The sequence below is a fragment of the Lampris incognitus genome, chromosome 10 (assembly GCF_029633865.1).
Source record: "Lampris incognitus isolate fLamInc1 chromosome 10, fLamInc1.hap2, whole genome shotgun sequence".
In the NCBI taxonomy this organism is placed as follows: domain Eukaryota; kingdom Metazoa; phylum Chordata; class Actinopteri; order Lampriformes; family Lampridae; genus Lampris; species Lampris incognitus.
In genome coordinates this window covers 9,390,847-9,411,370 of record NC_079220.1, presented here as the reverse complement: position 1 = coordinate 9,411,370, position 20,524 = coordinate 9,390,847, and the positions used below count along the sequence as shown (strand labels likewise).

The 20,524-nt window shown below is 50.7% G+C and overlaps 1 long non-coding RNA gene across 1 annotated transcript; it reads right to left on the bottom strand.

Moving 5' to 3' along the window:
- Nucleotides 1–367: 367 nt before the first annotated feature.
- On the bottom strand, nt 368–1,141 carry LOC130120151 (uncharacterized). Its single transcript, XR_008810883.1, has 3 exons — nt 1,108–1,141; nt 922–1,018; nt 368–497 (listed from the first exon to the last, which is right to left on the bottom strand). It is a non-coding gene; the product is annotated as an uncharacterized LOC130120151 (long non-coding RNA).
- Nucleotides 1,142–20,524: the final 19,383 nt, after the last annotated feature.

Here is a 20,524-nt window from a genome sequence, read left to right as displayed (position 1 = left end):
CGTAACGGCAGTCAAGATAAGCGGTCGTCATCTCCGCCGAGTGAGGACGCGGCAAACGGCAAAGCACAGAGATCTTGTTTTATTACTCTTTGCGCAGGAGCAAGTTGGGAAAAAAAAACACATCTATTTCGGGTGCGTCGGCTCACCTTGTAGAGTCAGACGGGTTCTGTTGTCGAACGCGGCGAGGTTGGACTGGAGTTGGCAGAAGTAGTCCCCTACATCGACCGGCGTCACGTTGGGGAACGTCAGACTGAGGCTTGGACCGTTGGGGGACCTGACTTGGCTTGCGCAGAGCGACGTGGAGTCGACGCTCCCGTTTTCCCAGCTGCACAGGTCTGACGTGCACGACTTGGATTTACACCGCCCTTTGGATCTGTCGGTCCCCCAGACCAGTTTTTGCACAAGGATCTCTCTCGATGACTGGACGTCGCATGTCAGGGTCACGTTGCTCCCGCACTGAGCCCGGACCTCGGGAACCACCAGCAGCGTCACACCTGCTGTATGAACGAAAGAGTGGATGGTTGGGATGTGTGGATATTCCCCCCCCCCCCCGCTTGTTTGTGCCTGCCAGCTAAACTATGCAGATTTGATCAGGAATCATGCTTCTCTTCATGCCACGCCCACGCCCCCCCCCCCCTATTTTCTTGTTTGCTCAAGTGGAGGTCTGCAGGGCAAGTCTTAATCTGAACCCCCTCGCTGTTGCATAGCTGCTACAAGTTGCCGTGCGTTACTTCAGGCAGTGTCTCTGCAGAGACGCTGATTTCTGAAGTCGTTCCGATCGGCGTTTGTGTGTGATGTCCGTCAGAACTCGGCACTTCCTTTAAAAAAGACATACACAATTTTCATGCAGACATCCCCTTTGGGGGCATGCACCCCTACTCGCACGTCAGCTGTGTCGCCGCGAAGAGTCGCGTCACTTACCGTCGCCGCCGATGACCGGACAAGTCCAGCACACGACCGCGAGCCAGCTCAGAACAAGCTTCGGCCTCGCGCCCCGGACAGGCCCCGCCCCTTTGACCTGAAAGAGTCGCACTTGTCACCGCCGAACCGACTCAAAGCCCAAAGCCACAGGACTACTGAAGTGGAAAGCCTTTGGCTCGTACTCACCATGGTCTTTTTTCTGGAAACACCGACTCGTGAGTCTGCTGCATTCCTCCAGCCGGGGCCCCACTCAAAACGCCTGCGCGGCCCTTGTTGTCTGCACGGGTTTCACCGGACGCACGAGCCCGAGCAGAAGTGTTGTATGGGGACGGAGGTGTCAGCCGCTCTCTGTCAGCGGTCGAGTGGTGTGCACTCGGCATCGGGTTTTGCAGAGCACGGGATTCGCTCTCTGAGCCTGTGTGGACAAGCCGTGACGCGTCTCTGGAATGAGCGCAATGGGTGGAACCCAAAGTCCTGAGACTGAGCAGGGTTTCGGGTTCCTTATCAGCCCCACGCCGTTTATCAAACTCTGGCTGCGGGACGTGTCGTGGCTCCCGTCAGCGATGTTCAGTAAATGCCGGTTAAGCTGATTCCTCTCCCAAATTCTCAGGAATTTCAGTGAATGTCCAGGTAGCCAAATTATTGACTATTTCATCTATATGAGGAGAAGAAGAAGAAGAAGAAGAAGAAAGCCAATTTATTTTGTAATTGTATTCTTACAATGATTGTGTTCTCCGCATGTAACCCATCCTGTTGTAAAGGAGCAGTGGGTAGCTGCGGTGCCCGGGCACCACCTCCACTTCTTCTTTCCACTGCCTTGCTCAGGGGCACAGGCAGGAGTATTAACCCTAACGTGCATGTCTTTTTGATGGTGGGAGGAAACCGGAGCACCCGGAGGAAACCCACACAGACACGGGGAGAACATGCAAACTCCACTCAGAGAGGATCTGGGACGGCCTGGGGTTCGAACCCAGGGCCTTCTTGCTGTGAGGCAACAGTGCTTTTTTTCTTCTTCTTCTTCTTGTGGTATGCTGATCTTGTTGGTGTGTTTATTTTTTTCCCTCTCCCCTCCCTTCTTTCGCAACAGTGCTAACCGCCGGGCCGCTGTGCTGTCTTGATGTGATGACGGCAAAACAGGTCTTGTTTCCCTGATTACACTGAATACATTCACACTTCCGCGAGTCATTTGTGTGATCAGTTTTCGAGAGTTCATCGGTATTTAACACCTAATCAGTTTCGCCCATCTCTAAACGAAGACTTGAATTTTATCAGTTTCAAAACTTGGGTGAGGGAAGAAAAAAAAAATCTTTCCAATAGGTTGTGTCGCGAGGTGAACGGAGAAAACAAATCTGCCTTTCTCTACAGAACAAAACACACACACACACACACACACACACACACACATTTCTCTCAGGAGGAAAACGTGGACATGTGGTCCCTCCAGCTCCTCCTGGGGGGATCCCAAGGCGTTCCCAGGCCAGACTGGACACGTGGTCCCTCCAGCTCCTCCTGGGGGGATCCCAAGGCGTTCCCAGGCCAGACTGGACACGTGGTCCCTCCAGCGAGTCCTGGGTCTACACAATAGCAAATTCCGCTATACAATAGTAAAGAAAACCTGTTCTACCAGCACTGTAAAAGCTCCCCAGCAGGGGGCCAGTTGTGGTCACGGGGTTGGTTTTGAACTGACGACCCCTCTGCCAGATAAAATGTGATGGCGCTCAGCGGATTACGCGTCATTCTGGGAACAGAACCTCTGCGATTACCTTGGCAGAGTGAAGAAAACGTGGCCCTTTCTGCACGAACAACACAGCAAACCCCTCCCGTGGCCTGGCTCGTTAGTGTGACACGGAGTTGCGTTAGACACGTTTCCTACAGGAAAAAGATGATCACGGACGGCGACTTGTTGATTTGAAAGATTGGGCGACGTACCGATTAGTGTGAATGTGGTGGAGCTGTCGTGCCTTGCACGAGTGGTTGTGTTCTACCAGATTTATTGCGATATCAAATGAACAAAAAGTAGCTCAAGTTATGTGCGATAGCGGTTAAGGATGCGGGGCATACCTCCAAGATTTCCCAACCAGCTCCAGGCAGTCGAGGTTGGCTTCGGCTCTTTTGAGTAGTTAATCATGTTTATCTTGTCCTCAAGTGCCAAACGATGTATCTGTGGTTCTGTAAATGATTGCCTGACACGGACCCTCAGAAAATATTAACATTTCAATACATTGCTGGGATCTCTACATTGCAGAACCACACAAACCCCCCTCACAATTTCCCCCCTGTGGGTTCTGAACAGAAATGTTGCCTTTGGGGGCGTCCGGGTGGCGTGGCGGTCTATTCTGTTGCCTACCAACACGGGGGTCGTCGGTTCGAATCCCCGTGTTACCTCCGGCTTGGGTCGCGCGTCCCTACAGACACAATTGGCTGTGCCTGCGGGTGGGAAGCCGGATGTCCCGGTGCAACTGGACTTGGGTATATATCCGTGAAGACGTTTCGCCTCTCATCCAAGAGGCCTCATCGGTTCGTGCCTTTCTGACTAGACCAAGCTAGTCTGACTGGCTGCTGATGAGACTCAGATATTTATCCTCTTTGGAGTCGTTATCAGAGCTATAGATGTCCATGGCTCTTTTGTGTTCTGATGTTTAGCCTTACACCTCATGCACCTCATGAAGTGAAACGAAATGCCGCTTCCCCCAGCCCACAGCGGTGCAACATACAGACAAAAACACACTCGAGAACTATAAGAACACACACATTCAAACTAACACATATATATTAAAAAAAAATATTTTTTTTTTAAAAAATCTCAGTCCAAGGGAACAAACGCCAGTGTGGATGGCTGTCTGAACCGCCGGTCTGCATGGGCTAGCAGTTAGCCTAGCCTGCCCCGATTACGCGTCCTGTCACACCGCCCTCCGTGTTTCCTCCTGGGGCGCAGCTCCAGGCAGGGGCCGTGGTCTCTGGGCCCACCAGACGAAGCAGACCAAGCCCTCCAAAAAAAAAAAAAAAAAAAAAAAAAGGCGGCACGGTGGCCCAGTGATTAACACTGTTGCCTCACAGCAAGAAGGTCCTGGGTTCGAACCCCGGGGTGGTCCAACTTTGAGGGTCATCCCAGGTCGTTCTCTGTGTGGAGTTTGCATGTTTTTCCTGTGTCTGCGGTGGATTTTCTCCAGGCGCTCCGGTTTCCCCCACCATCAGAAAGACATGTATGTTAGGGTTCGTACTCCTGTCTGTGCCCCTGACCGAGGTGTGGCAAGACGAACTGGAGTTGGTCCCCGGGTGCTGCACGGCGGCTGCCCACTGCTCCTAGCTACACAGCTAGGATGGGTCAAATGCAGAGAGTAATTCCCCCACAGTGATTAATATAGTGTATAGTATATCAAATCCCAGCCGATCCAGCGCCAGCTCTCCCAGCCGGACGCCCTTGACACACCTCCCTGAACTCCACACGACGACATCAAAAACACCAGCCAACGCCAGGCGAGGCCTCCTCAGCCGTTGGAGAGAATGACTGAATTTAAGTACCCGGGCCTATGGCTAGATAGCAGATATACATGGAGAGTACATATCAAACACCTGGAAACAAAATGCAAAAAAGTCATACATTTATCACGAGCGGTGGCTGGCTGCGACTGGGGGGGGGGCAGATAAACAGTCGTTACTTGATATTTATAGGGCGGTTATGAGGTCAACAATAGATTATGGCTGTATTGGAGCAGCAGCAAAGACATCATTTCAAAAAGTGGATAGACTACAGTATAGAGCACTACGAATATATACAGGAGCTATTAAGTCAACCCCCAGTAATGCAGTACTAATAGAAGCAGGAGAGACGCCACTGGAGTTCAGAAGAGGAAAAACTTGCACGTGCATATTGGGTTAGATTAAAAGGAAGTGGGGAAGAAAACCTTACAAAGAAGATGTCACAGGATTGTTGGGAATATTCCAAGTTCCAGAGGTATGGGTTTGGGTGGGCAAGAGACGAAAGAGTGAGGACATATGGAATGGAGGCCTTAGAGTTCACCAGGTCCACCGCATTAAGCAGCATACCCCCTAAGTAAAGCTAGACATGAGCATTCTGGGAAAGAAAAGAGAATGCCGAATGAATGACGTGCGCCACACAGATGGTTCCAAGAGCAAACAGGAATGTGTGGGAATTGGTGTGTGTTTAAAATATCTATTTCCAAAAGAAATAGTGGCAGACATTATTGGGTCACATTGGGTTGAAGAGGCCAGACCTGATAGGGTGGTGATATGTACAGACTCAATAGCAGTCTTGGAAAGTATACCGTCAACAAAAGCTGTCGGAGAAGATTTAATCATCGACATTTACCATAATTTGCTAGGACTACACAGAGGTGGTATAGATGTACGGTTCTGCTGGGTACCAGCACATGAGGGACTGAAAGGGAATGAGTGCGCTGATAAATTAGCAAAGACGGCATTGCAAAAGGAAATAACCGTATCAGTTCCACTTGGAAAAGGAGATGGAAAAGCGGCGATTAAGAGGAAAGGAATGGAGATATGGCAGAAAATGTGGGAGGAAGACCAGAAAGTAAGGGAGTATTACAAGTTACAGAAATCTGTCATACCAATGAATTATAAGGAAAGGAACGGAAGGGAGGAAATCATTGTCACAAAACTTAAGATTTACTCACAGGATTAAATGGCACTTTGTTTATAATGGGGGGGGGGGGGAAGGGACAGTGGTAAGTGTGAGAACTGTGGAGTTAAAGAAAACGCTGAGCATGTAATATTGCATTGTAACAAGTAGGAAGCGGAAAGAGAAAAGGTTACAGGATCAAGTCTGAGAGGCGGGACGGGAGTGGAATCTGATGGGGACACTGGGAACAGAAGGGGAGAGGGGGGTAAAATCACCAGGAAGGCACTCTTCACTTTTTTACGTGACACAAGGTTGGTGGGCAGAATTTAATTAATAGGGTAAAATGACACGATGTTACACACGCTTGTACAGTAGGTGGCGGTATGCACCTTAAAGTTGTTTGCGATCCGCCAGTAAACCGAGAGAAGAAGAAGAAGGTCTCGGCGTTATCGGAACTGCAGTTAGCAGTTAGCTTAGCCTGCCCCGCTTCCGCGTCCTGTCAGACCGCCCTCGGTGTTACCTCCTCGGGCGCAGCTCCGGGCAAGGCCGCGGTCCGCGGGCCCACAGCGCAGAAGACCAAGCTCTCCCAGCCAACAAACGAAGGCGCAATTTAGACGCGGACAAAGGACACTGCGTGGGCGGTGCTGGGTGAGGCCGCCGCTAACGCGAATTCGCGCCGCCATCTTCCGACACCAGACAACGTTTGCTGTTTAATATTTCAATACTGTGACGTGGTCATATAATGGACTCCTCAGGCAGCCCTTCGGAGTTAACCAGCAAGCTTTCAATGGCCGTAAGACAAGACAAGTGTAATCGGTTATTTTCTTGCCCGGTGCGGGATTCGATACGGGGCGTGTTGCACCACAAGGCGACATCACTAACCGCTCGGCTAAAGGGTCAGATCCGTTAGCTAGGGGGCTAACGTGTCTTATTAGTAGTTTACAGTCGTCACCCTCCCCCGGAAGCGCGCCCTCGCGCTTGTTCTTCCCGCGCTCCGAAGAGACTTCTGAGGATCTGCACACTTCCGGATCCCACCGCTGCCACCAATGTAACCGGTTATTTTCTTGCCCGGTGCGGGATTCGATACGAGGTGTACTGCACCACAAGGCGACATCACTAACCGCTCGGCTAAAGGGTCAGACCCGTCAGCTAGGGGCTAACGTGTCTTATTAGTAGTTTACACAAGTTTGTATTGGCCTCAGCTTTTTTCCCATTCTTGGCCACAGAACCGATCTTACCTAATTGTCTAATCTTTACACTCATGGTGGGAAATAGCATGCTGTCTAATACAACTTCTCTCATAACATCCCCGCTATCTGTAACAGATGTGCCCGTTTTTAACATGTTCAATATCCTACAATACTGTAGCGAATTCGGGGGACAACGCAACCACGGGAACTGCCGCGGCCGGGAAGCGAACCCGCATCGGTCGCACCGCAGGAGACATCGCTGACCGCTCGACTAAAGGCTCAGACCCGCCAGCCAGCGGCCAGCGTGTCCACTTATCCATGCCCGTTACAATATAACCAAAACGTTAACACTCTCCCGTTGCATCGTGGGTAATATGCAAACGAACCCCCTGACTTCCAGTAGAATTCGCCACAATATTTAACGTTTGCTTTTAGTAGAGCACATATGATCATATGAGGGTGAATGGCGTTTTGCCTGGCATGACCCGTGATAATGAGAAGCCTGTGACGTTACCCGAGTTTGTAATCCATGCACACTCATTCTATTGTTTGCAAAATGCCTTCTGCACAGCACGAGGGAAAATAAGGGGACATTTGGCAAGCTTCACCTTTCCATACAATCATACCCATCGCTAGCATGCAAATTGCATAAAACGATGAGCTGGGATCAGTAAGAGTGGCCCGTTAAAGAGACTGCATTTTAGTCCGTCACGAAGCACATTAATTCAAAGGGGGGAGGGGGGGGGACATTATGTCTGCTTATACTAGACCAGAACAGATGCAACCACAGAAACGCTTTACACTGATAGACCAAAGATTAAAAAAACAAAACAAAAGCTTTTCTCTTAAGCAGAACTCTTGTTTTTATACAAATGGCCTGTGGTACAACTAGGGTTATATAGTCAAATCACATTACATGAGCTCCCCTATGGGCAGAGATAAGCGTTTTTCCACCTCACATTAGACGTTGGAAAACTGGCCCATTAGTACTTTGGACTAATTGAATTTAGCATGTGTTAAGATACTCTGTGTATAAGAGGAATACAACGTATTTAAGGATCTGTTTAGGCAGGGGTGTGGGTTGTGAAACAGTTTACATTCAACTAATCCATTAATTAAGACGATGCTCTGACATTTAGCGCACGTGGGAAAGAGAGGCTTTTATTTCTTGATATCTTTCTGCCAAACAATGAGGTTACATGTACACATATTAATAATAATAATGGCTTTTATTTATAGAGCACTTTTCATGGTACTCAAACACACTTTGCATAGGTTAAAATGAACAACACACCAAAAATATATAACACCCCACATTAAAAGCAGTTCTGAAGAGGTGAGTTTTGATCGGTGATGTGAACGTGGACGGGTCGGTGCGGTTTCTCATGTGTTTGGGGAGGGGGTTCCAGAGGGAGGGGGCAGCTATGGAGAAGGCTGTCGCCCCCAGGTCTGGTGCTTTAACCTGTGTGGTGGAAAAGGCTGGACGAGTACCCCCAGGGGCCCCTGGGCGCTGAACCTCGTAACATTCCACCCCCACCTCTTACACACACCACGCCCACCCTACACCACCCACTCCAGCCATGAAACCCCACCTTCATTATTTTGAGCTTCCAGTCAAGCCGGCATGTCAAATCCACCAGACCATAATCACACACGTATTGTCAAAGGCTGAATAACCAGTCCAGCTGCAGCTGCTCTTGGAGCCCGAGGTCAGTCGTTGAGATAGAGCTACTGTATTGATCCCCGTGGGGCAATTCTTTCTCTGCATTTAAGCCATCCTAGCTGTGTAGCTAGGAGCAGTGGGTAGCCGCCATGCAGCATCCAGGGACCAACTCCAGTTCGTCTCGACCCTAACATGCATGTCTTTTTGTTACAGTCTGATACATCTTGGTCTTAAATTCCAACCGATCAGCAGCAGCAGAAGACGAAGAAAGAAGACGAAGGACTGCATGGTGGCCCCGTGGTCAGCACTGTTGCATCACAGCAAGAAGGTCCTGCATTCGAACCCCGGGCCGTCCCAGGTCCTTTCTGTGTGGAGTTTGAATGTTCTCCCCGTGTCTGCGTGGGTTTCCTCCGGGTGCTCCGGTTTCCTTCCACCATCAAAAAGACTTGCATGTCAGGGTTAATACTCCTGCCTGTGCCCCTGAGCAAGGCAGTGGAAAGAAGAACTGGAGTTGGTCCCCGGGCGCTGCAGCTGCCCACTGCTGCTATACAGTAGGATGGGTTAAATGCAGAGAACAAATTCATTGTAAGAATACAATGACAAACTAAAGAGGCTTTATTCAGTTCTGTCATTTCACTCACAAAGCACAAGACAAGGAAACAATGGATTAAATCATCCCGAGGCAGCGTGTGCCTCCAGCACACCAGATATTACTGATACACTATAATGTGACTGACTAGGACGCCTGTGCTGTGTGATTACCTTAGGATGGCTTACAACAACACCATCCTAAGGTAATCACAGCACAGCTGAATGCAGGTTTTCAAAATAGGCAACTTCACACAGGACTGCAAAATCCATCCTATAATGGACTTGCCAAGCCCCCTCCAACACAATATAGCAGCATCACACCACACGTAGGTTACGCAAACAGCATATCAAATAAACTCATCCATAAAATATACAGCAAGACACAATCGCGACAGATAATACTTCTCGGTGCACAGACAACATAATCAAACGGTTATTAACTTTAGAATTTCTCCTTTTTGACTTTTTCTTTTTCAAACTGTGACCCAATCCTCAAAACCCAGCTGTGCATTTCTGCAACTGGCGCTTCCAGGCTATCACTACTACTAGCTAGCTCGACATCCACTGTGGGAGTGCCCCCCCCCCTTCCTCCTCCTCCTTCTTCTCTCTGATTGAGATTGGATGGAATTTAAGACAACATGTATCAGACTGTATGAAAAAGACATGCACGTTAGGGTTAGTACTCCTGTCTGTGCCCCTGACCGAGGCATGGCAAGATGAACTGGAGTTGGTCCCCGGGTGCTGCCCACTGCTCCTGGCAATACAGCTCGGATGGGTTGAATGCAGAGAAAGAATTGCCCCACGGGGATCATTAAAGTATCTCAATCTCAACGACTTGACCTCGGGCTCCAAGAGCAGAAGTGTGTTGAATGAAAACAGCCCAGAGTTTGACAAGCCAGTGGGTGTGTGTGACCGCTGAGGCCATCACAGCATATATATTTAATAAAAAAATTAAAAAAAGAAGAGTGAAAACGCTATTAAATGCTACAATTCATTTTTGGAGAAACAAAAAAGCAAAGTGTTGTAACCGGTTATTTTCTTGCCCGGTGCGGGATTCGATACGGGGTGTACTGCACCACAAGGCGACATCACTAACCGCTCGGCTAAAGGGTCAGACCCGTTAGCTAGGGGCTAACGTGTCTTATTAGTAGTTTACAGTATTGAATATGATTTGCCGTTTTTCTCTTTTTTAAACTATTGTTTTGCCCTTGTTCATTAATTTTTTTATTAATTATTTCTTATACACCAATGTATCTCTGTCTTCTATAGATGCAATGCGCCGCTGTTTACTGAATGCGTTCTGAGATGTTTTGCTGGTAAAGTTTTTGAAGGGATAAAAAAAAAGAGATGGCTCGTCCACCTGATGCCGCTTTAATGCTGACACGTGGTTATTTTGACAATTCATTTATGCCCCTTTCCCACTTCTGCGTGGTACCGGCCGAACTCGACCGGACCGGACCGGACCGGACTCGCTTCTGTGTCGTTTTCCATTACTGGAGCAGTACCCCGTCAGTGTAGCTGGATTTTCGGCTCTCCGTTTCACTATTAAAAGATAACTCCGCTTCGCTATTTAAAAATGCCGGGCGATAGCCCGTGCGCGCATTGATGACGCGGTGACGCAAAATGACGCAGTGACGCGTTTCTCTGACCAATCAGAGGTCTGCATTGATTTGGGTGCCCGCTCCAGTTTTTTTTTGTTTTTTTGGGAGACCTCAACAAAGATGGTAACGGTTACGAAAATGCCGGTACTTTGCAGTTGTGGTGGACACGTATTGGGGACAGAATTCAACCCAGGAACTAAGGGTTAAGTCATGGTTGCCCTGGCAGGTTAACGCAGGGTTAAGTTATGGTTGTCCAGCCAGTTTTCTGGTTATTCTTGCCACCTCCGCTCAGTCGAGCTGTGGGTTTTGTTTGTCTCGCTGATTTACCGTGGATTAAAGAAAGTTGCCTACACGGCTAAAGTGTGAACCTACGGTCTTCTCCGTTCCTTCGGCTCTACACTGGTGACCCCGACGTCGGTTTTCGGATAAGTTTTCTGAAACCACACACATTATGGCTACGAACGCCGTTGCAATTAAACTGCCGGAGTTTTGGGAGTCTTCCGCGGCTACATGGTTCGCGCAGGCTGAGGCACAGTTCGCGCTCAGAGACATAACAGCAGACGAGACCAGGTACTACTACGTATTGGCAGCGCTGGGGTGCGCTACGGCTTCCAGGATAAGCGGTTTCATAACCAACCCACCGGCCGATGGTAAATACGCCGCACTTAAACATCTCCTCCTTGAAACTTTTGAACTGTCTGCAACGGAGAGAGCACGTCGCCTCTTCGCAATTCAGGGCTTGGGAGATGGCAAACCATCGGAGCTAATGAGCAGGATGTTAAACCTACTGGGTCAAGAAAAGCCATGTTTCCTGTTTATGGAGCTGTTTCTGCGCAACATGCCGCCCCACGTCCAGACTGCGCTCGCTAACTCCACCATCACTGATCCCCGTGAGCTGGCAAAGGAGGCTGACCGATTCTTCGTCGCTACACAACGTTCCTCCCATGCCGGGGTGCTGGCTCCTACCTTCACTGGCCCCCCGCCGACATCGCGGGCGTGGCCCGACGGTGGCGCCACAGCATCAGACCGCTACAAGCCCTCTGGACTCTGTATGTACCACGCTCGATTTGGTGCGAAAGCTAAACGGTGCCGTTCCCCCTGCAACTACAGGCCGACGGGAAACGAGAGGGCCAACACTCAGTAGTGGCCATGAGTGTTGGCGATACGAGCAGGCTACTCTTCATCCTCGACACCATCTCCGGTCGGCGATTTCTTTGTGACACGGGCGCACAGAGAAGCGTGCTCCCTGCTACTGACGTCGACATCATGGGCGGGGAGCGGGGCCCCCAGTTGGCGACGGCTGACGGCAGCCCTATCCACACCTACGGCGTGCGGTCTGTAGAACTGTGTTTTGGTGGACAACGTTTCACGTGGGAGTTCGTCATGGCCAATGTAACGCTTCCCCTCCTCGGAGCTGATTTTTTGTGCGCTTACGGTTTGCTAGTGGACATTCAGAACAGCCGTCTGGTCGATGCCTTAACCTTCTCCTCCTTCGCATGTACGCGGAGGGAAGCGGCCTATGCAGGTCTAGCCAACTCTCTCTCAGAGGCAGACAAGTTCACCCGCCTCCTCGCTGAGTTCCCTGACCTCACCCAGCCTACCTTCTCTGCACCCACCGCTAAGCATGGGGTGGAGCATCACATTGCTACGAAGGGGCCCCCGGTCTACGCCAGAGCCAGGCGTCTCGACCCCGCCAAACTCGCCATTGCCAAGTCTGAGTTCGAGCACCTGGAACGCATGGGGATCATCCGCCGCTCTGACAGCCCGTGGGCGTCCCCACTCCACATCGTCGCTAAGCCTGATGGAGGTTGGCGCCCATGCGGGGACTACCGCCGACTAAATGACGCCACCACGCCTGACCGCTATCCTGTCCCGCATATCCAGGACTTTTCTGCAAACCTGTCTGGCAAATGCGTCTTCTCAAAAGTCGACCTGGTCCGTGGTTATCATCAAGTTCCCGTGCACCCCTCAGACATCCCCAAGACAGCGGTGACAACCCCATTCGGCCTATTTGAATTCCTACGAATGCCATTTGGACTCAAAAACGCGGCCCAGTCCTTTCAGCGGCTGATGGATTCAGTGCTCCGTGGCCTTCCTTTCATCTTCGTCTATTTGGACGACATACTCATCGCCAGCGCCTCCGAGGAAGAACACCTGTCCCATCTTCATGCCCTCTTCACACGCCTCAGCCAGCATGGGCTGATCGTCAACCCGGCGAAGTGCCGGTTCGGGCTGACAGCCATGGATTTCCTCGGGCACCGCATCACTGGGGACGGGGCAGTCCCCCTGCCCTCAAAGGTGGAAGCGGTGGCGGCCTTTCCGCGCCCCCAAACAGCTCGTGCGCTCAGGGAGTTCATTGGGATGGTGACATTCTACCACCGCTTCATTCCTCGAGCCGCCTTTATCATCCGGCCACTGTACGAGGCGCTGAAAGGCATGTCCCCCAACCAGGCGGTCGACTGGACAGCAGAGCGGGACCGTGCGTTCACCGAGACTAAAGCTGCGCTCTCCCAGGCTACCCTGCTAGCGCATCCTTCACCTACAGCGCCTATTTCCATAACCACGGATGCATCGGACTATGCTGTTGGTGCGGTTCACGAACAGTGGGTGGGGGGGGCTTGGCAGCCTTTGGCCTTTTTCAGTCGCCAGCTTACACCCCGAGAGCGCAAGTATAGTACTTTTGACAGGGAACTCCTCGGTCTCTGGCTCGCCGTCCGGCATTTCCGTTTCCTGCTAGAGGGCCGCGAGTTTACTGCGTACGTGGACCACAAGCCCCTCACGTTTGCCATGTCCAAGACGGCCGAGCCATGGTCCGCTCGCCAGCAGCGACAACTCTCCTACATTTCGGAATTCACTACCGACATCCAGCACGTCGCTGGTAAGTCTAACCAGGTAGCTGACTGCCTGTCTAGGGCAGTGATTGGAGCGGTCCACCTAGGCCTTGACTATGCACAGATGGCTGCTGACCAGGCCACGGACCCGAGCATCCTCCGTCTCCGGGCCTCCGACACGGGGCTCCGCCTGCAGGACGTTCCTTTCAGCGACACAGGTGTCACCCTCCTGTGTGACGTCTCCACAGGACAGCCCAGGGCCATCGTCCCGCACAGCTGGAGACGCCCCGTATTTGAAGCTGTGCACGGCCTCTCTCATCCAGGCGGTAAGCCATCCGTGCACCTGACCTCTGCTAAGTTTGTGTGGGAGGGACTTAAGAGAGACGTGAAAGCGTGGGCCGACTCGTGTGTTGCCTGTCAGCGGGCTAAGATACACCGCCACATTAAGGCGCCCCTGGAACGCTTCGCAGTGCCGGAGAGACGATTTGACCATGTCCACGTCGACCTGGTTGGTCCCCTACCCCCCTCCCGTGGGTTCACCTACCTCTTCACTGTGGTGGACAGGACTACGCGCTGGCCTGAAGCTGTTCCCCTGGCATCCACGACGTCTGCTGATGTGGCCCGGGCTTTTATTGGGTCGTGGGTCTCACGTTTCGGTACGCCTTCCGACCTTTCATCTGACCGTGGGCCACAGTTTACCTCAGAGCTATGGAATGCTGTGGGTGAGGCTCTGGGCGTCAAGCTTCATCGCACTACCGCCTACCACCCTCAGGCGAACGGCCTATGTGAGCGCTTCCACCGGTCCATGAAGGCTGCGCTTCGGGCTACTCTCAAGGACTGCAACTGGGTTGACAAGCTCCCATGGGTCATGCTGGGCCTGCGGACCGCCCCGAAGGAAGACCTACAAGCCTCCTCTGCGGAGCTGGTGTACGGCACGCCGCTGCGAGTCCCAGGCGATTTCATGCCCAATGCAACGCGTCCCTGGTCAGCTGTGGACCAACGAGCCTCCTTGCTGGACGGGGTCAGAGCTTTCACACCCGTCCCTACCGCCCAACACGGCGCTCCGGTGTCCCAGGTGCCCCCAGGTCTGCAGTCAGCGGACTACGTGTTCATCCGTCACGACGCACACCGCCCCCCTCTGCAACCCCCTTATGACGGCCCCTTCCGCGTCCTGGAACGGGGAACTAAGCACCTGGTGGTGGATTTTGGGGGCACGGCCGAGCATGTTTCAGTGGACCGAGTTAAACCCGCACACCTGGACTTGACGCAGCCGTTGGAGTTAGCCCAACCTCCTCGTCGCGGTCGTCCCCCGGCTCCGCCTCCTCCCCCCGTGGAGGCCCGAGCTGCCTCTTCTGCTCCTCAGGCCGACCTCCACAGGCCCGCGTCAATGCCTCCCAGAGACACTCCGGCCCCTGTTATCCGGAGCCGCCGCGGACGGCCTGTCGTCCACCCGCGCCTGCCTGACTTCGATTACTAGGGCGAATTCTGGGGGGGCTCATGTGGTGGACACGTATTGGGGACAGAATTCAACCCAGGAACTAAGGGTTAAGTCATGGTTGCCCTGGCAGGTTAACGCAGGGTTAAGTTATGGTTGTCCAGCCAGTCTTCTGGTTATTCTTGCCACCTCCGCTCAGTCGAGCTGTGGGTTTTGTTTGTCTCGCTGATTTACCGTGGATTAAAGAAAGTTGCCTACACGGCTAAAGTGTGAACCTACGGTCTTCTCCGTTCCTTCGGCTCTACACAGTAATGGAAACCGGAAAAAGGGCGAGTCGAGGAGAGTCGAGTTGAGCCGGTATCGTGTAGTGGAAAAGGGGAAGTAGGTTGTACTTAGATTGCATTTACATGCTTCACACAAGTGCGGTGTAAAACAAGAAAATCGTTAAATCAGCGAAGAAGCTGAAAGGGCGCGTCATGAGCTGCTAGCACGCCTGGCGCCAGATTACAACACTGACTTGGGTTGCTTCAACTATGACACCGAAATCGCACACTAGTATGCGAGTACCGAAATACTGCGTGGGTGGTTTTAGTATGCCCAAAACCATAGTATTGTAACGTGCATGGATAAGTAGACACGTTGGTCCTGCACTAACGGGTCGGACCCTTTAGTCCAGTGGTTCTCAACCTTTTTGGGGTCCTGGACCCCCTGCGTATTTTTGATCTACCCTGAGGACCCCTCCACCTGATCTTGGGGGAGGGGGGTTGCAATTTGATAGAAACAGTAGAAACTGCATTTTAAATCGCATTATAGCATTTATTCACTCTTTGGGGCAAAAATAAGAGCTTTCAGTTGTAACTTAGATATAGTTAACAAAACAGAATTCTTATGCAGTAACTTTCAGATATATGTAACAAAACAGAATATGTATTCAGTAACTTTCAGATATATGTAACAACAGAATTTTTATGCAGTAACTTTTAACAATGCAAACGGGAGCGAGATCTCTTATTAAAATACAATAAATTACACTTGTGAAACAGATGTAATTAGAGGAAAAGTCCTGTTACCCTTTATAGTTTAGGTAGATAAAGGTCTCAGTCACATTTGAGTAAAATAATCCTATTTCTATAAATGTCATAGGATCTTTTTTTTAAAAGATATTTTATTTTCACGGACCCCTTGCAGTTACACCACGGACCACTAGGGGTCCGCGGACCACCGGTTGAGAAACACTGCTTTAGTCGACTGGTTAACGTTGTCGCTTGTGGTGTGGGGAACACGGGTTCGCGTCCCGGCTGTGGCGGTTCCCGGACGGCCCCCCCGAATTCGCTACAGTATCGAATAGTACGCTAGATTAGGTAAACCACCCTGAAGCCAGCAACGTGTTATGGGGATAGAGAAGTGAAAGACACCTTCAAGACATCTTCAGTTAGGTGAGCAAAGGGCGACGTCTCTCTATCATGTGAAAAAGATAACCAAGCAGTGTCGCTTGTCCCTCTTCCCAGCACATCACAGACCTGCCATGCCCCTTACCTCAAATACAAGAACTAAGAAAGACACGCAGAGTGAACTGAAAGATAAGTGGCCCCTCCAACAGGCTAGAAAGACTGGGCAACCATCAGCCAGGCAATCTACTCCTGTATTTTCACAATGTGTGTGTCTGTGTGGGAGTCTATAAACGGCCAAACTACAGCACTCGGGGCCCTGATTCTTTTTGGAGGTTATCGGGGATGATCAGGGGCACCTATAAAAATAGCAGAACATTAAAAATATGCGGAATATGCATAAAATATGTGGAATCCCTTCAGAATCCCGAGCAGTTCAACAAGATGGCGGGCTCTGGCTACGTCACGCCTCGGCTCTTTCCGCCGCTCGCGCAAACCTCGCGTTCTTAACGGCTTGCTGGACGGCGGGCGGAGACGGCGAGCAGCGTTGCAAATAGAAAGCGTCCGTGAAATAAGCCACGACGTCACAGTCGCATTTGCATGGATCGCGCACGGGCGTATATGGCGGCTGTCACGTGAAGTGAACTCGATACAAGTTTTCTGTTTTTGAATGGAAATCAGCGCGTGCGGGCGGTTCGGGTTTTGGCGGGTCTGACGGACAATACGGTTGGCCGCTGTTGCGCGCGTGCAAGTGTCCGCGTGTCTTATGTGATGAATCAGATTTAAAGGCCCAAACATACTCGGGCGGAACGCACGTGGTCATTTGGGCTTTCGTAGTCGAGCGCACTTCCGCGTTGTAGTTTCCCGTAAAGCCGCCCGTGAAACACTACATTACCCACAATGCTCGCGTGTTGTTTACACTCTTCTGTCATGGCGTCCGACACTGACGACGAGGAAGACATGCTCTTGCCTGCTGGCTCTACAAGACAATAAACTGAAGAGACGGTGGTATGTATCCTCTCTGTGACGTGTCGTACAGGTGTGCCTACTTTCGCACCGTCTACTCATTTATTTTCGGAATGTGTGTGTGTGTGTGTGGTGTTAGTGTGTGTGTGAGTGTAGATAGCGGGTCCGAAAACTAAAGCACTTATGATCCTAATTCTTTTTGGAGGTGGTAGGTATTGTTCCAGAGAGGATCAGAAAAATAGCAGAAAATTAAAATATAATTATAATAATTATGCGTAATTATGCAAAATATGCATTTTCTAAAAATGGCTAAAACCCACTTTTCTCGGCATTTCAGGTGATTCTGAGCATTTGGGGGGGGGGGTTAGGGGCAGGGGGAAGGCGGTTAGCTGGCAGGATGAAGAGGAGGGAGATTTAGAGGGGTGGATAGCTAATAAACGTCATGATCACCGCAACTTGGTTGCGGGTCACTTACTAGTAGATTAATAAAAGAGATCGATAGATGGATAGATCGGTCGATGGATGGTAGATAGATGATGGATGGATAGATCAATAACATTAATAGATAGATGAATGGGTGGATGGACAGATAGATAGATAGATAGACAGATGATATTCATGTGGCTAATAGAGCACATGTGTACAGTTTTGTGGGAATAAACTGATCTGATTGGAGATTCCTTTATTCACAAGTAGCATCATGTTTCTCTGGGGAGACACAACATGGGAATGAGTTAGGTGCCGGTGACGTGCGTGTTCTGTCCGTTTGAAAGATTTGTGAAGAATTTAAAGTTTGCTTGCCTACTTTTTCTGCTGACCTTTATTCAACTTGTTTAACGTAACCATATTCAAATGACTGGACAAACGACCGTTGAGTTGCAACCTTTTTAATGCCCCCCCCCCTTGCACATGCCACACTACATTGCATTTAAAGTATGTTGCATTTTGAGTCAAAGTAGAGTGCCAAGATATGGTTGTTTAGGCTGTTATTTGTGTTATTTGTCGTGAAGTGTGTTATGTCTTTCTCATAAACCGTTTCACAGGACATTGCAAAGACCCTGGCGAAAAAAGAAGCAAGGTCAACACAGAAGCAATTTTTATGTTTTAACAAATTTGCCACACTTCAGCGCTGTGTTCATCAGCCATCTGGAGCCGTCCCCCAGCCTGTTTCTCTCGGGTGAGAGGAAAACGGGCGAAGCAAAATGTGGAGATTACAGGAGATCCCCGCTCCATTTGGAGCCATCTGAAAAATGTGTCTTTGGTATTCAGAACCAGATGTTCAGCTGAGGACCGAACGTCCCGCCTTTCTCTCAAAGCACAAAAGCAGTCTTACAGGCTTAGTGGACTAGCTGGAGATTTTCCTCTGTGTTTTCCTTTTTTTTTTTATCAATTTTACTTTTAGTGTAGAACCTGAAGATATACATTCAGGAGTCAGGAGCATTTATTTGTCATTTCATTTCATGCACTTAAGTGTACATGAAGTGAAATGAAATATTGTTTTCCCCAGCCCACAGCAGTGCAACACAAAGACAAAAACACATACGCAAACTACAGGAATATATATAACCAAGCTAAAAAAACTACCAAAACATATATATATATATATATATATATATATCCAGCATAGCAAAAAATAAAATAAATTCACTGTCCATGAGCGCGAACGCCAGGATGACTGTCGCAACTGCCGGTCTGCATGGGCTAGCAGTTAGCCTAGCCGGCCCCACTTCTGCATCCTGTCAGACCGCCCTTGATGTTTCCTCCCTGGGTGCAGCTCCAGGCAGGGGCCGTGGTCCCTAGGTCCACCGGATGCAGCAGACCAGGCTGCCCCAGCCGATCCAGCGCCAGCTCTCCCAGCCAGACACCCTCGACACACCTCCCCGCACTCCACATGACGACACCAAAAACACAGTCGACGCTAGGCGAGGCCGCCGCCAGACTGCCCACGGTGTTATCGGAGCTAATGGTCTGCGTGGGCTAGCAGTTAGCTTAGCCTGCCCCACTTCCCCGTCCTGTCACACCGCCCTTGGTGTTTCTTCCCTGGGTGCAGCTCCAGGCAGGGCCGTGGTCCCCGCGCCCACAGGATGCAGCAGACCAAGCGCTCCCAGCTGATCCAGTGCCAGCTCTCCCAGCCATCAAACAAAGACACAAATTTAGACGTGGACAAAGACACTGCATGGACGGTACTGGGTGAGACCGCCACAAACGGAAGTTCACGCCGCCACCTTCCCACACCGGTGTGGGTGAGGCCGCTGCAAATGTGAATTTGCACCGCCATCTGTTCATTCACCTGTGAACGTCATTTGATCGACGCATAAGTGTGATGAGATATATTGTTCAGAAATAATTGGTCAGTACTGTCTGTAGTGTAAAGGATGCTTGCTTTTGGTCAGAACAACCCTTCATTGTAATTTTGGCACTATACGCTAAAGGACAGCTGGTAAATACAGTACAGGACGTGCACACGTCTCCCATGTGCCCATATCCCCACTGTGACCTTTCCCCTCCACTCCGCCCAACTGTTTGGGGGAGCCTTTTCACACCTTAAGGGGATTCCTGTCGTCCTATATAACAGGTCGGCTTCTCTCGTCTCCTGTGTTTTCACCTCAGGTGACACTAAGCTGCAAACATCCCTGCAGAGCGGAGGGATGCCTGTGCTCCACGCACCTGTCAAGAGGCTGTGGGAGTACAGCTGATGCGGAGCGAGGAAGTTTCCAGATCAGACTTGCTCATTGTGATGGCCTGGCGGTCTGTCCAGGGTGTCTCCCCGCCTGCCGCCCAATGACTGCTGGGATAGGCTCCAGCATGCCACGACCCTGAGAGCGGGATAAGCGGTTCAGCTAATGGACGGATGGACGGACGGATGGACTTGCTCATCGCTCCTGAAAGGCCCCTCTAGTTCCTGAGTGAGTGAATGAGGGGGATTTATTGGCTCAGAGGTGACATGTTTTTTCTGCACTACTGCAACGCATAGGACAGGGCCAGGCTCCACGAGAGTTGGTTTTTGTCTTCATAAGCTTTAAAGGATCTGGCACACTCCCTGTGTGTGTGTGTGTGTGTGCGTGCGTGCATGCGTGTTAGTGTGCATATGTTTGTGTGACTGTCAAAATCGTTCAGTGTTTCAGTGGATGGCAAATAGGGCTCAGACACAATAACGGGCCACTTTTTCAGAATTGCACATGTTGTTTTGCTGCTATACCAGAACCAAATCTGAGACCCGGAATCTGATTTCCTTTATTAGCCAAGTGCACGTGAGACTGCGCATGCAAGGAAAGACCGTGGGCGTCGCACAAGATAGGGGGGCTTATCCAAGTTGGGCGGCACGGTGGTGCAGTCCT